The sequence below is a fragment of the Pseudophryne corroboree genome, chromosome 9 (assembly GCF_028390025.1).
Source record: "Pseudophryne corroboree isolate aPseCor3 chromosome 9, aPseCor3.hap2, whole genome shotgun sequence".
In the NCBI taxonomy this organism is placed as follows: domain Eukaryota; kingdom Metazoa; phylum Chordata; class Amphibia; order Anura; family Myobatrachidae; genus Pseudophryne; species Pseudophryne corroboree.
Window position 1 is genome coordinate 236342749 of NC_086452.1, and position 16243 is coordinate 236358991.

The 16243-nt window shown below is 47.2% G+C and overlaps 1 protein-coding gene across 1 annotated transcript in view; it reads right to left on the reverse strand.

The window, feature by feature from the left end:
• LOC134957936 (complement factor H-related protein 4-like) overlaps positions 1-16243 on the reverse strand; it is a 717700-nt gene that overhangs the window by 389879 nt on the left and 311578 nt on the right. The gene's annotated exons all lie outside the window — the stretch shown is intronic.

The window sequence follows — 16243 nt, forward strand, 5'->3', positions numbered from 1 at the left end:
AGAACGAGGCAAAACATCATCATTCCGCTGTCGGATTCTTGAGGGTTTTGGATTCCATATAAAAAGCTGTGCATTGCCGCCATTTTCACTCCGGACTTGGAGAGTGAGGGAGACAGACCTCTGTCTCTCTGTGGGTGGTGGTGTTGGGTGGGGTCAGTGTGTGCTCTGTAGGGGTGCTGCTCCTGTCACTGTGGTGTACCTGTGCTGTCCTGGCTGTCACTGGTATTTTTTGTGCTGTTAGGGGTACTGCAGCTGTACATGGGTGTTCTGGTCCTGGCTGCCCCTGGCCACTGTCCACTTGTATGCTGTAAAAATTCAGGGGTGCAGTTGTTAAAATAAAAGCACACTGGTCCTGTATGCTGTGAAAATACAGGGGTGCTGGCCCAGTCGTGTATGCTGTAAAAAGTCAGGGGTGCTTCTATTGTTCAAATAAAAGCACACTGGTCCTGTATGCTGTAAAAATATCAGTGGTGCAGTTGTTCAAATAAAAAAATACTGGTCCTGTATGCTGTAAAAATATAGGGGTGCTGCTGTTAAAATAATATTATACTGGCCCTATATGCTGTTAAAATTCAGGGGTGCAATGGTTCAAATAAAAGCACACTGGTCCTGTATGCTGTAAAAATATAGGGGTGCTGCTGTTAAAGTAATATTACACTAGCCCTGTATGCTGTAAAAATTCAGGGGTGCTTCTGTTGTTCAAAAAAAAGCACACTGGTCCTGTATGCTGTAAAAATTAAGGGGTGCAGTTGTTCAAATAAAAGCACACTGGTCCTGTATGCTGTAAAAATATAGGGGTGCTGCTGTTAAAATAATATTACACTGGCCCTGTATGCTGTAAAAATTCAGGGGTGCTTCTGTTGTTCAAATAAAAGCACACTGGTCCCATATGCTATTAGAATACAAGCGAGCTGTGAAAATAAATGGACCTTGTTGTATGTGATGTAATAATAAAGTCTTGTGAAATGGAGAACAACAATTTGGAGGAAAAAATAGTGGAAGATCAGGAACCACTTCCAGTTCCTAGTACTAGTGTTGAAGCTGCTGCTGCCACCAGTCATGACATTGACGATGCAATTCCATCAACATCGTCTCCAAAGGCCAATGCTCAATGTCATAGAGGGTATGTAAAATTCAAGAAGCAAAAATTAATTATCAGAAAAAAAAGAAATTACCTGACAGGAAACGTAAAGAATTGGCAAAATGCCATTCACGACACAAAGTGGCAAGGAAAGGCTAAGGCCTTGGCCTATGTTTATGACTGGTGGCTCAACTTCTCATGAGGATGGTAGCCCTCCTCCCTCTCGAAAAAATTTAAAAAAGTAAGCTTGTTAAAGCACAGGAATAAACAACTGTGCGTTCAGAGATATTACAAATCCCCAAGGAGAGACCAAGTGTGTCAGCGGTTGCAATGTCTAGGCCTGATCTTCCGAAGACTTGTATGGAAAGAGGAGGCTTCTACCACCATTTGTACGCCCCCTGCAAGTGCTGGGAAGAACACCGACAATCCACTTACTGATATTGAGATAGAGGATGTCACTGTAGAAGTACACCAGGATGAGGAGGATATTGGTGCAGCTGGCGTTGAGGAGGAAGTTGACTTTGAGGATTCTCATGGTTATGTGGTTGTTTGAATAAGGCACCAGTGGAGACAGTTGTCCATGGAATGAGAAAGCCCATTGTCATGCCTGGGCAAAATACCAGAAAAGCCATCTCTTCGGTGTGGAATTATTTCTCCACAAATCCAGACAACAGGTGTCAAGCCGTGTGTTGCCTTTTTAATCTGTAATAAGTAGGGGTAAGGACGTTAACCACCTAGAAACATCCTCCCTTATATGTCACAGGAGTCCATTCATCAGAAGCCATTGTCAAGTTCAGAAACTTTGGGTAAAAGCGTAAGCAAACCACTGACACCAAAATCCCTTCTTCCTCTTGTTGTTGCTGCTGGGAGTTGATCGTCATCCCAGAGGGGAAGTCATAAGACCACTTGTACTACTTCAACTAAGCAACTGACTGTCCAACAGTCCTTTGCGAGGAAGATGAAATATGAGAGCAGTCACCCTGTTGCAAAGCGGATTACTGAGGCCATAACAACTATGCGGGTGTTAGATGTGTGTCTGGTATCCGCCATTAGTGCAGTGGGATTTAGACAGTTGATGGATGTACTGTGTCCCCGGTACCAAATCCCGTCTAGATTCCATTTTACTAGGCAAGAGATTCCCGGTCTGTACAGGGACATTAAGAAAAGTGTCTTCAGTGTCCTGAAAAATGCGGTTGTACCTAGTGTGCACTTATCCACAGACATGTGAACAAGTGGAGCAGGGCAAACTAAGGACTACACGACTGTGACAGCCCACTGGGTTGATATATTGCCTCCCGCAGCAACAAAGGCAGCGGCACCAGTAGCAGAATCTCACAAACGCCAACTCAGGCAGGCTACGCTGTGTATCACCTGTTTCCATAAGAGGCACACCACTAACAACCTCTTACGGAAACTGAGGGACATCATCACACAATGGCTTGCTCCACTTAGACTCTCCTGGGGGATTTGTGATATCGGACAATGCCACCAATATTGTGCGTCCATTACATCTGGGCAAATTCCAGCACGTCCCATGTTTTGCACATACTGTACAATTCATTTGGTGGTGCAGAATTTTTTGAAAAATGACAGGGGCATGCAGAAGATGCTGTCGGTGGCCCGAAAAATTGCTGCCCACTTTCGACATTTAGCGGCTGTGTGCCGAAGACTGGAGTGCCAGCAAACACTCCTGAACCTGCCCTGCCATCACCTGAAGCAAAGGGTGGTAACGAGGTGGAATTCAACATTCGATATGCTTCAGAGGATGGAGGAGCAGCAAAAGGCCATTCAAGCCTATACATCCACCTACGATATAGGCAAAGGAGTGGGAATGCACCTGACTCAAGCGCAGTGGAGAATGATTTCCATCTTGTGCAAGGTTCTCCAACCCTTCGAACTTGCCACACGTGAAGTAAGTTCAGACACTGCCAACTTGAGTAAGGTCATTCCCCTCATTAGGCTTTTGCATAAGCAGCTGGAGAAATTGGAGGAGGAGATAAAATGGAGCGATTCCGCAAAGTATGTGGGACTTGTGGATGGAGCCCTTCATTCGCTTTGCCAGGATTCAAGGGTGGTCAATCTGTTAAAGTCAGAGCACTACATTTTGGCCACTGTGCTCGATCCTAGGTTTAAAGCCTACGTTGTATCTCTCTTTCTGGCAAAACAAGTCTGCCGAGGTGCAAAGACCTGCTGGTGAGAAAATTGTCAACTCAAGCGGAACGTGACCCGTCAACAGCTCCTCCTTCATTTTCCCCTGCAACTGGGGCTGCAAAGAAAAGGATAACATTTCTGAGCCCACCCACTGGCGGTAATGCAGGGCAGTCAGGAGCAAGTGTTGACATCTGGTCTGGAGTGAAGGACCTGCCAATGATTACTGACATGTCTACTGTCACTGCATATAATGTTGTCAGCAAGAATGGTGGAGGATTATAGCGGTGACACCATCCAAGTAGGCATGTCAGACAGTCCATATGTATAATGGCAGGATAATGAGGCAATTTGGAGGCTCTTGCACAAACTAGCTTTATTTTACTTAAGTTGCCCCCCCCAGTGTGTACTCCAAAAGAGTGTTTAGTGCAGCCGGTAACCTTGTCAGTGATCGGCGTAGGAGGCCACTTCCACAAAATGTGGAGATGATCATCAAAATGAATTATAAATTCCTCCAGGAAGACCTTTACCAGCAATTGCCTCCAGAAAGTACACAGGGACCTGTGATGGTGAATTCCAGTGGGGACGAATTAATACTTTCTGAGGAGGAGGATGTACACACTAAAAGGGGTGAGGAATCGTATGATGAGGACGACATTTTGCCTCTGTAGAGCCAGTTTGTGCAAGGAGAGATTAATTGGTTCTTTTTTGGTGGGGGGATTAATAGCTTCTTTTTTTGTGGGGGCCCAAACTAACCAATAATTTCAGCCACAGTCATGTGGCAGACCCTGTCCTGAAATGATTGGTTTGTTAAAGTGGGCACGTCCTGTTTATACAACATAAGAGTGGAGGGACAATTCCATCTTGCGCCTCTTATTTTTTATTTTTCCTTTGCATTATGTGCTGTTTGGGGCCTAGTTTTTAAAACTGCCATACTGTCTGCCACTGCAGTGCCACTCCTAGATGGGCCATGTGTTTGTGCCGCCCACTTGTGTCGCTTAGCTTAGTCATCCAGCTACCTTTGTGCACCTCTTTTTTCTTTGCATTATGTGCTCTTTGTGGCTTATTTTTTTTAAAACTGCCATCATGTCTGCCACTGTAGTGCCACTCCTAGATGGCCAGGTGTTTGTGCCGCCCACTTCTGTCAATTAGCTTATTAATCCTGCGACCTCGGTGCAACCTTTTGGCCTAAAAACAATATTGTGAGGTGTGAGGTGTTCAGAATAGACTGGAAATGAGTCGAAATGAATGTTATTGAGGTTAATAAAACCGTAGGATCAAAATTACCCCCAAAATCTGTGATTTTATCTGTTTTTATATTTTTTTTTTAAATCATCCAGATCCAAAACCAAAACCAAATCCCAAATGGATGGGTTTGACAAAACCAATCCAGATCCAAAACTAGAGCGGGGATCCGGACCCAAAACCAAAACACAAAACACGAAAAGTGTCCGCTGCACATCTCTAGCAAATACATACATGTTTTTGCATGCATGGTAAATACTTGGAAACGAAATGAAAGAACAGACATACTGTTTGCAATTTTTACACTGTAGGCATAGAACATCATAATATTTAAGTATATGTTATATGTATAATGTTATGTTTTTCACATATGTTCATAATTTATCTTATACTAGCTGAATACCCATGCTTCGCTACGTAATTTCAAGTATTTCCATGCGTATAACTTTAATTTTGAAGGACTTCCTGGTAAACTAATTAGACTTACAACAGGACATGCTCCACCCGTCGCTGCCAATCTTTGTCAGGCCGCACGTCCGGGTGGGCCTTCCTTGGATTGATGCTGTCAAAAAGCTGGCGCTGAGGAGAATAATTCGCCTCATTCTCTGCCCCGTCCTGTCTCTGATGCTGCCCTGGTCAGTGCTGTAAATGCTAGGATGACAGGCCAAGCTCCGCCCGCTGTATGTTAAATATGTAAGGTTTTCAGGGATAGGCTGACTTTATTCCAAAGGGCCCTAGGTCTCCTTGCAAGGCTTCTCACTTTTCCTTTGAGGTAAAAAGGTAAAGATTTTGCACAAGACTTTAAGTCACTGGGAGATATGTCGGTGCCCTTTACACAGCAGATAAGCAGTTGCTGACTATCAAGCTTGCCTTTAATGCATGTAAGCGACAAAATATTTATGTCTCCTTTCCTCCTAATAATGCCAATCTTTGTCAGGCCGCACCTCTGGGCTTCCCCGGATTGATGCAGTCAAAATGCCGGTGCTGAGGAGAATAATCCGCCTCCTTCTCTGCCCCGTCCCGCCTCCATACCTCCCAACTTTCTTCTCCTGGGAAGCGGGACACTCGCGCGGCAAAGTCGCGCGCGCTCCCGAAAAGGGGGCGTGGCCTACGAAAATGGGGCGTGGTTTCGCGGGAGGACCCGCGATCGCGAGTCACGCCCCCGTTTTCGTCACTGAGGGGGCATGCCCAGCGCTCTGTGAGCCGCTGGCATGCTCCCTATCCCTCCGTCTGCACTGAATAGACGCTGTGCGCATGCGCACAGCGTCTATTCACCGCTGCTCTGCTAAGCAGGGCAGCGGGTGAGAGAGCCTCCCAACTGCCCCCCCCCACCGCGGGACACTGCGGCCCGCGGGTGGGACAGCGGGACAGTCCCCCAAAAACGGGACTGTCCCGCGAAAATCGGGACAGTTGGGAGGTATGCGCCTCTGATGCCTCCCTGCTCAGTGCTGTAAATGCTGGGACGACAGGCCGAGCTCAGCCCACTGTATGTTAAATATGTAAGGCTTGCAAGCTGACTCTATTTCAAAGGGCCCTAGGTATCCTTGCTTAGCTTCTCGCTCTTCTTAGAGCTCCTCCTTTGAGGTAAAAAGGTAAAGATTTTTGCACAAGACTTAAGGTCACTGAGAGCTGTTGGTACCCTTTACACAGCAGATAAGCAGTTGCTGACTATCAAGCTTTCCAGGAACAGATCATTGTGTCCTCCCCCCTCCGTGACTTGGTATCGCCGGCACCATGACTCTCCTCTGTGAGGGGGGAATTTCCAATAATCATCTCACCCCTTTTAACCCCTATGTATGTGGAATTTTGAAAAATCCCTTCTTAGTGGGTGCCTGCGTCACAAAGGCAAGCTACTGTTCAAATGTCCTTATGGTTCTGGAGATTTTGTGATGCATTTATAAATAAGTAGTCACCGCGCTGTGAGAGTGCAAGCAGCTCAGTTTAAGTAAAGACAAGTAATAATAAATGTAGAAAGGAGCGCTGAGTACGTATAATGCACTAATACCTGTAAATTAAAAAAAGGGGTTAGTAAAGCTATGTTTTACAGCACTTTTAGGTGCAGGTGTTTGAGTCCATGAGAGATCTGTCTCTGTATTGGGTTCTGTGTTATTGCCGGCTGTCAGTACCGCAACCAAGTAGTATGCAGGTGTTTGCAGAGGAATCCTATCTAACTCTCCCTACCGCTGTCTACCTGTTTGATGCCATCATCGGTGCTTCTCCGTCCGGCTTGTCCCCGCTGGTGTCTTCTCGCTCTCTCGCCCATCGGCGCAGTGGAGATGACGTGATGGAGTGCTGGATCTGGTCTCTGGTGCTTATCAACACATTTCATGCTACTGAGCCCTTTGTCAAGGATAGCGCCTCTGATCTGAGGTCTCCTTTTATTTGAAAACTTTATTTCAAAACTTTGTCCAAAGGGGGTATAAGGATGAAGATCACAATCCCTGTAGAAGGCCTGAGGTCCAGCTCGATCACAAAGCGGTACCGTCATGCCAGAAAAGTAACCCACGTTGTTGGCACTAAAATATATGGGGCCAGCTGGACGGGCTTCATCAGGCTGCCAACCGTAAGGAATGACACTCACCACTTCCAGATCGTGTGGTCCCAGCTCAGATTTAGGGACCGGAGAAATGGATTGGTGGAGATTTGTAAGGAACCAAGCTAGACGGACATTGCGAGAGATTCGGTAATCTTTCTCTTACGTCCTAGAGGATGCTGGGGTTCCATTTAGTACCATGGGGTATAGTTGGGTCCCCTAGGAGCCACTGGCACTTTAAGAGTTTAATAGTGTGGGCTGTCCCCTCCCTCTATGCCCCTCCTACCAGACTCAGTTTAGAAACTGTGCCCGGAGGAGCCGGTCCCAGCTAGGGGAGCTCCTAGGAGTTTTCTTAGTTTAATTATTTTTTATAGTTTGTTAGTTTACAAGTGGCTGTTTGGCAACAGTCTGCCTGCTTCGTGGGACTTAGGGGGGAGTAATGAACCAACTTAATAAAGAGTTAATGGTACATTATTCCGCTGACAGGACACTGACCTCCTGAGGGAAATGTCCGCAAGCCCATGAGGCGACCGCGCACTCCTGCAGCATGCTGCACCCCTAACAGAGCCAGAAGATAGAAGAGTGGTGAGCGGGTCGCCGGCGTGTATACAAGGCGGCACAAGGGTAGGAGCGTAGATCTGAAGGCTGCGCTCCAGGAAGGCTCAGCAACATGCACAGTATGTAGGCGCTATTGAGGGGCGTCCTGAGCTAGCGTGATAAACCCTACACTGGTCAAAAGCTAACAGGGGCTAATACCACTGTTAACAATAATACCTCAGGCCAGTATAAATAACAAAGTGCTGGAAGCCGCGTGCCAATGCAGGGGGCGGGGCTTCCTCTCAGAGCGGACCAGCATCTCACCAGCGCCATTTTCTCCCTGCAGATCTCCACAAAAGACGCTCACAGGGAAGCACTGTCCTTCCACATAACTCCAGCACCTCTGCGGTACCAGGGGGTTATAGATTAGGGGGCGGAGTGTGATAATACTACTGGCTACCCTGTTAAGGATAGTCAGCGCCGGACTGTTATCATATTAACAGCCTGAAAGGGCGCGGTGTGGCTGGCTCCTCATACTCTGTGACTCTCTGAAGGTACTCTGGGGGAACTGTGTCTGACAATTTTCTGTGTGTGTATGTAAGGTTGAACATATCTCACATTACCATGTCTAGAGACTGTGGGTCCTGTACTGCAGAATGTGTATCTACACCTGAGGACTCTATACCATGTACTCAGGAGTGTACAAATGCTCAACCTTCTGGGTCCGAACCCACCTGGGTGGATTCCATAAGGGGGATGATATCCAGTTTTTTTACAAAATTGTCCCATACTGAGAAGGAGATGCAGTTTTTGAGAAAATCTATGGTGGTTATGATGTATTCAGCCTCCACTACTGCGCCTCTCAACCCACCTACATACCCACAAAAATGTACACTTGCACAGATAATGCAAGCTGACACTGATACCGACTCTGATACAGGGAACGGTGATGGGGATATGCAGGGCGGGATGCAGCCCTTTCCAAAGGGGTGCAACTAATGATTGAAGCCATTAGGGATGTTTTGCATATTACTGAGAAGGTACCTGTTCAGGAAGAGGAGAATTATTTTAATTTAAATAAGAATACCCGCTTACCTTCCCTGCTTCTAAGGAGCTGAACTCCCTATTTGAAAAAACCTGGAAGAACCCAGAGAAAAAATTCCAAATCCCTCAAAGAATACTCTTTTCTTTTCTTTCCCTTTCCCTGAAGAAGATAGGAAGAAGTGGGAAAGCCTACCTATAGTGGACTCTTCTGTATCTAGATTGGCAAAAAAAGGTTGCCTTACCTGTCCCTTTCTCAGCCTCCCTTAAGGATCCGGCTGACCGCAAGATTGAGACTACGCTCAAATCGCTATACACTGCTACGGGAGTGGCTCTGAGACCCACTATTGCTTGTGCTTGGATTTCTAGAGCCATAGGAAAGTGGTCAGGCACCTCACTTGATGAATTAGATTCCATGGATAGGAGTGACATTGACTTGTTTTTACCTCACATACAGGATTCCGCAGGCTTCATGGTAGAAGAAATGAAGGACCTGGGCCTGCTTAATGCAAGGGCCACAACCATGGCAGTCTCGGCATGCAGAGGACTGTGGCTGTGCCAATGCACTGTGGATGCAGAATCCAAGAAAAGTGTGGAGAACCTACCCTTCACAGGTGAGGCCCTGTTTGGGGATGCACTGGATACGTGGATATCCAAGGCAACGGGGGTAAGTCGACCTTTCTTCCTTCCGCAGCTGCACTGGCTAGGAAATCATATTCTACACCTACATTCGGACTGCAAAATGTAAAAAATCCAAGGGTGCCCCCACCTTCTTTAGGGGAGGTCTGGGAAAATCCAAAAAACCTGCACCAACAGGTTCCCAGGAACAGAAACCAGGTTCTGCTTCCTTAAAATCTTCAGCATGATGGTGGAACTCCCAGCCTGCAAATCGGGCAGGTGGGAGCGAGACTAAAAAATTTCAGTCACATCTGGGTGTCATCATGCCTAGACCCCTGGGTAAAATATAATGTTGCCCATGGGTACAGACTGGAGTTTCAGGAACTCCCACCTCACAGGTTCTTCAAATCAGGCTTACCAGCTTCACTGAAAGAAAGTACAATCCTGCAGGAAGCCATTCAAAAATTGGTACAAACAAATGTCACTGTTCCAGTTCCACCTCTCCAAAAAACAAGGGTTACTACTCAAACCTGTTTGTGGTACCGAAAGCGGATGGTTCGGTAAGACCAATATTGAACCTGAAGTCATAGAACCCCTACTTAATGGTATTCAAATTCAAGATGGAGTCTCTGAGAGCAGTGATCTCAGGGCTGGAGGAGGGGGAATTTCTAGTATCCCTGGATATCAAGGATGCGTATCTTCACATTCCAATCTGGCCGCCTCACCAGGCTTATCTAAGGTTTGCACTACAGGACTGTCACTATCAGTTCCAGACCTTGCCATTTGGCCTCTCCACAGCACCAAGTGTGTTCACCAAGGTCATGGCAGTGATGATGCTTCTCCTCCGCAATCAGGGAGAGAACATTATCCCATATCTGGACGATCTCCTGATAAAGGCATCTTCCAGGGAGAGGCTGTTGCAGAGTATTGCTCTCTCAACTCAAATACTCTGGGATCATGGGTGGATTCTGAACCTTCCAAAGTCACATTTTGGAGCCGACAAGGACACTGTCCTTCCTGGGGATGATACTCGAAACGGAAGTACAGAGGGTGTTTTTACCAGTGGAGAAAGCGTTGGTGATCCAATCAATGGTCCAGGATATCCTGAAGCCAGCCCGTGTATCGGTTCATCAGTGCATTTGCCTTCTGGGAAAGATGGTAGCCTCCTATGAGGCTCTGCAGTACGGAAGATTCCATGCAAGGTTCTTCCAGCTGGATCTCCTGGACAGGTGGTCAGGATCACATCTTCATATGCACCAGTGGATACGCCTGTCTCCAAAAGCCAGAATTTCACTCCTCTGGTGGCTGCAAGCTTCTCACATACTCGAGAGATGCAGGTTCGGGATTCAGAATTGGATCCTTCTAACCACGGATGCAAGTCTCAGAGGTTGGGGACCAGTCACACGGGGGTAAACTTCCAAAGAAAGTGGTCAAGTCTGGAAAACATCCTTCCAATAAACATTCTGGAACTAAGGGCCATATACAACGGTCTTCTACAAGTGGCACATCTTCTATAAGATCAGGTCATTCAGGTTCAGTCGGACAATGTAACGGCAGTGTCCTACATAAACCAACAGGGCAGAACGAACAGCAGAGCTGCCATGTCAGAGGTAACAAGAATCCTCCTCTGGGCAGAAAGGCACGCGGTGGCGCTGTCGGCGATCTTCATTCCAGCAGTGGACAACTGGGAAGCGGACTTCCTCAGCAGACACGATCTCCATCCAGGAGAATGGGGCTTCCACCCAGATGTATTCGTTGAGGTAACAAGCCGATGGAGTATACTGTACCTCAGATAGACATGATGGCCTCTCCCCTCAAGAAGAAGCTTCAGAGGTACTGTGCCAGGTCAAGAGACCCACAAGCAGTGGCGGTGGACACCCTGGTAACTCCTTGGGTGTACCAGTCAGTGTATGTGTTCCGTCCACTTCCACTCATCCCAAGGATTCTCAAACTGATTAAAAAAATAAGAGTTCAGCGATCCTCATTGCTCCGAACTGACCAAGAAGGGCTTTGTACACGGATCTTCTCAAATTACTGCTGGAGGATCCGATGCCTCTTCCTCTTCGTGAGGACCTTCTACAACAGGGTCCATTCGCCTATCAAGACTTACCATGGCTACGTTTGACGGCATGGAGGTTGAATGCCAGATCTTAGCTTGGAACGGCATTCCGAACAAAGTCATTCCTACTCTGATCCAAGCGGACTTCCTCAGCAGACACGATCTCCATCCAGGAGAATGGGGCTTCCACCCAGATGTATTCGTTGAGGTAACAAGCCGATGGAGTATACTGTACCTCAGATAGACATGATGGCCTCTCCCCTCAAGAAGAAGCTTCAGAGGTACTGTGCCAGGTCAAGAGACCCACAAGCAGTGGCGGTGGACACCCTGGTAACTCCTTGGGTGTACCAGTCAGTGTATGTGTTCCGTCCACTTCCACTCATCCCAAGGATTCTCAAACTGATTAAAAAAATAAGAGTTCAGCGATCCTCATTGCTCCGAACTGACCAAGAAGGGCTTGGTACACGGATCTTCTCAAATTACTGCTGGAGGATCCGATGCCTCTTCCTCTTCGTGAGGACCTTCTACAACAGGGTCCATTCGCCTATCAAGACTTACCATGGCTACGTTTGACGGCATGGAGGTTGAATGCCAGATCTTAGCTTGGAACGGCATTCCGAACAAAGTCATTCCTACTCTGATCCAAGTTAGTAAGGGAGTAACGTCTAAACATTACCATCGGATTTGGAAAAAGTATGTGTCTTGGTGTGAATCCAAGAAGTTTCCTGCGATGGAGTTTCAACTAGGATGTTTTCTCCTCTTTCTGCAAGCTGGTGTGGATGTGGGCCTACGCTTGGGCTCCATAAAGGTCCAGATTTCGACCTTGTCCATTTTCTTCCAGAAACAATTGGCTGCTCTCCCTGAGGTTCAGACATTCTTGAAAGGGGTTCTGCACATCCAACCACCCTTTGTGTCTCCTCCGGCACCTTGGGATCTTAATGTGGTGCTGCAGTTCCTGCAATCGGATTCGTTCGAACCTTTACAGGAGGTGGACGTAAATTTTCTTACTTGGAAGGCAGTCACACTGTTGGCATTGGCTTCTGCAAGATGTGTGTCAGAATTGGGGGCATTGTTGCACAAGAGCCCTTACTTGATTTTCCATGAGGATAGAGGTGAGCTCAGAACGCGTCAGCAATTTCTTCCAAAGGTTGTGTCAGCTTTTCATATCAACCAACCTATTGTGGTGCCAGTGGCTACTGACACCTCGACTACTTCAAAATCCTTGGATGTTGTGAGGGCTTTAAAAATTTATGTGAAGAGAACTGTTCATCACAGAAAGTCGGACGCACTTTTTGTCCTTTATGATCCCAACAAAATTGGGTGTCCTGCTCCTAAGCAGACGATTACTTGCTGGACCAGGCTTATTATCCAGCATTCTTATTCTATGACAGGATTGCCGGTTCCAAGTTCTGTACAGGCTCACTCTACTCATAAAGCGAGTTCATCCTGGGAGGCTGCCCGGGATGTCTCTGCCTTTCAGCTTTGCTGAGCAGCTACTTGGTCAGGGTTGAACACGTTTGCTTAGTTCTACAAGTTCAATACTTTGGCCTCTGAGGACCTACAGTTTGGTCTATCAGTTCTGCAGGACCCTCAGCACTCTCCCTCCTGTACTTGGAGCTTTGGTACATCCCCATGGTACTAAATGGAACCCCAGCATCCTCTAGGACATAAGAGAAAACAGGATTTTATATACCTACCGGTAAATCCTTTTCTTGTAGTCCGTAGAGGATGCTGAGCCCCCGCCCAGTGTTTGGTATTCCTGCTTGTTACTTGGTTAAGTATTATTGGTTCAGTGGTTGCTGAATTGTTTCAAGTTGGTTAGCTTGGTTTTCCTTTTGTTATGTGTGAGCTGGTGTGAATCTCACCACTATCTGTGTATTTCCTTCTCTCGAAGTATGTCCGTCTCCTCGGGCACAGTTTCTAGACTGAGTCTGGTAGGAGGGGCATAGAGGGAAGAGCCAGCGCACACTATCAAATACTGAAAGTGCCCATGGCTCCTAATGGACTCTTCTATGCCCCATGGTACTAAATGGAACCCCAGAATCCTCTACGGACTACGAGAAAAGGATTTACCGGTAGGTATATAAAAATAAGAATTTACTTACCGATAATTCTATTTCTCGGAGTCCGTAGTGGATGCTGGGGTTCCTGAAAGGACCATGGGGAATAGCGGCTCCGCAGGAGACAGGGCACAAAAGTTAAGCTTTAGGATCAGGTGGTGTGCACTGGCTCCTCCCCCTATGACCCTCCTCCAAGCCTCAGTTAGGATACTGTGCCCGGACGAGCGTACATAATAAGGAAGGATTTTGAATCCCGGGTAAGACTCATACCAGCCACACCAATCACACTGTACAACCTGTGATCTGAACCCAGTTAACAGTATGAGAACAGAAGAGCCTCTGAAAGATGGCTCACTACAACAATAACCCGATTTAGTTAACAATAACTATGTACAAGTATTGCAGATAATCCGCACTTGGGATGGGCGCCCAGCATCCACTACGGACTCCGAGAAATAGAATTATCGGTAAGTAAATTCTTATTTTCTCTATCGTCCTAGTGGATGCTGGGGTTCCTGAAAGGACCATGGGGATTATACCAAAGCTCCCAAACGGGCGGGAGAGTGCGGATGACTCTGCAGCACCGAATGAGAGAACTCCAGGTCCTCCTTAGCCAGGGTATCAAATTTGTAGGATTTTACAAACGTGTTCTCCCCCGACCACGTAGCCGCTCGGGAAAGTTGTAAAGCCGAGACCCCTCGGGCAGCCGCCCAAGATGAACCCACCTTCCTTGTGGAATGGGCATTTACATATTTTTGGCTGTGGAAAGCCTGCCACAGAATGTGCAAGCTGAATTGTACTACAAATCCAACGAGCAATAGTCTGCTTAGAAGCAGGGGCACCCAGCTTGTTGGGTGCATACAGGATAAAACAGCAAGTCAGATTTCCTGACTCCAGCCGACCTGGAAAACTATATTTTCAGGGCCCTGACAACATCCAGCAACTTGGAGTCCTCCAAGTCCCTAGTAGCCGCAGGTACCACAATAAGCTGGTTCAGGTAAAACGCTGACACCACCTTAGGGATAAACTGGGGACGAGTCCGCAGCTTTGCTCTGTCCGAATGGACAATCAGATATGGCTTTGTGAGACAAAAGCCGCCAATTTTGACACTCGCCTGGCCGAGGCCAGGACCAACCGCATGTTCACTTTCCATGTGAGATATATCAAATCCACAGATTTGAGTGGTTTAAACCAATGTGATTTTTGGAATCCCCAAAACTACGTTGAGATCCCCCAGTGCCACTGGAGACATCAAAAGGGGTTGTATATGCAGTACTCCCTTGACAAACTTCTGGACTTCAGGAACTGAAGCCAATTCTTTCTGGAAGAAAATCGACAGGCCGAAATTTGAACCTTAATGGACCCCAATTTGAGGCCCATAGACACTCCTGTTTGCAGGAAATATAGGAATTAACCTAGTTGAAATTCTTCCGTGGAGCCTTCCTGGCCTCACACCATGGAACATATTTTCACCTAAACTGTGATAATGTTGTGCGGTCACCTCCTTCCTGGCTCTGACCAGGGTAGGGATGACCTCTTCCGGAATGCCTTTTTCCCTTAGGATCCGGCGTTCACCCGCCCCTGCGTCAACGCAGCTGCGGTAAGTCTTGGAACAGACATGATTCTTGCTGAATCAAGACCCTTCTTATCTCTTGAAGTTCCGGTTACCAAGTCCTTCTTGGCCAAACCGGAGCCACGAGTATAATTCTTACTCCTCTCCTTCCTATAATTCTCAATACCCTGGGTATGAGAGGCAGAGGAGGGAACACATACCCGACTGGTACACCCACGGTGTTACCAGAGCGACCCAGCTATTGCCTGAGGGTCTCTTGACCTGGCGCTTCAGGTGGGACGCCATCTTATGACCACCTTTGGTCTTTCCCACGGTTTACAATCATGTGGAAACTTCCAGATGAAGTTCCCACTTTTCCGAGTGGAATTCATTCCTGCTGAGGAAATTCAGTTTTCCACTCCCGGAATGAACACTGCTGACAGTGTTATCACATGATTTTTTGCTCAGCGAAAAGTTCTTGCTGTCATTGCCCTCCTGCTTCTTGTGCCACCCCGTCTGTTTACGTGGGCGACTGCCATGATGATGTCCGACCAGATCAGCACCGACTGACTTTGAAGCAGAGGTCTTCCTAGGCTCAGAGCATTGGAAATTGCTCTTAGCTCCAGTATATTCATGTGGAGAAAAGTCTCCAGACTTGACCACATTCCTTGGAAATTTCTTCCCTGTGTGACTGCTTCCCAGCCTCTCAGGCTGGCATCCGTGGTCACCAGAACACAGTCCTGAATGCTGAATGTGCTGTCCTCTAGAAGATGAGCACTCTGCAGCCCCCACAGAAGAGACACCCTTGTCCTTGGAGACAGGATTATCTGCTGATGCATCTGAAGATGCGATCCGGACCATTCGTCCAGCAAATCCCCCTGAAATTTTTTTGCGTGAGATCTGCCGAATGGAATTGCTTCGTAAGAAGCCACCATTTTTCCCAGGACTCCTGTGCATTGATGCACTGATACTTGGCCTGGTTTTAGGAGGTTTCTGACTAGTTCGGATAGCTCCCTGGCTTTCTCCTCCAGGAGAAACACCTTTTTCTGGACTATGCCCAGAATCATTCCTAGGAACAGCAGACGTATCGTCGGAAAAACGCTGCGATTTTTGGAATATTTAGAATCCACTCGTGCTGTCATAGAACTACTTTAGATAGTGCTATTCCGACCTCCAACTGTTCTCTGGACCTTTCCCTTTTCAGGATATCGTCCAAGTAAGGGATAATTAAGATGCCCTTTTCTTTGAAGAGAATCATCTTTTCGGCCATTACCTTGGTAAAGGCCCGGGGTGCCGTGGATAATTCAACGGCAGCGTCAGAAACTGATATTGACAGTTCTGTACCACGAACCATAGGTACCCTTGTTGA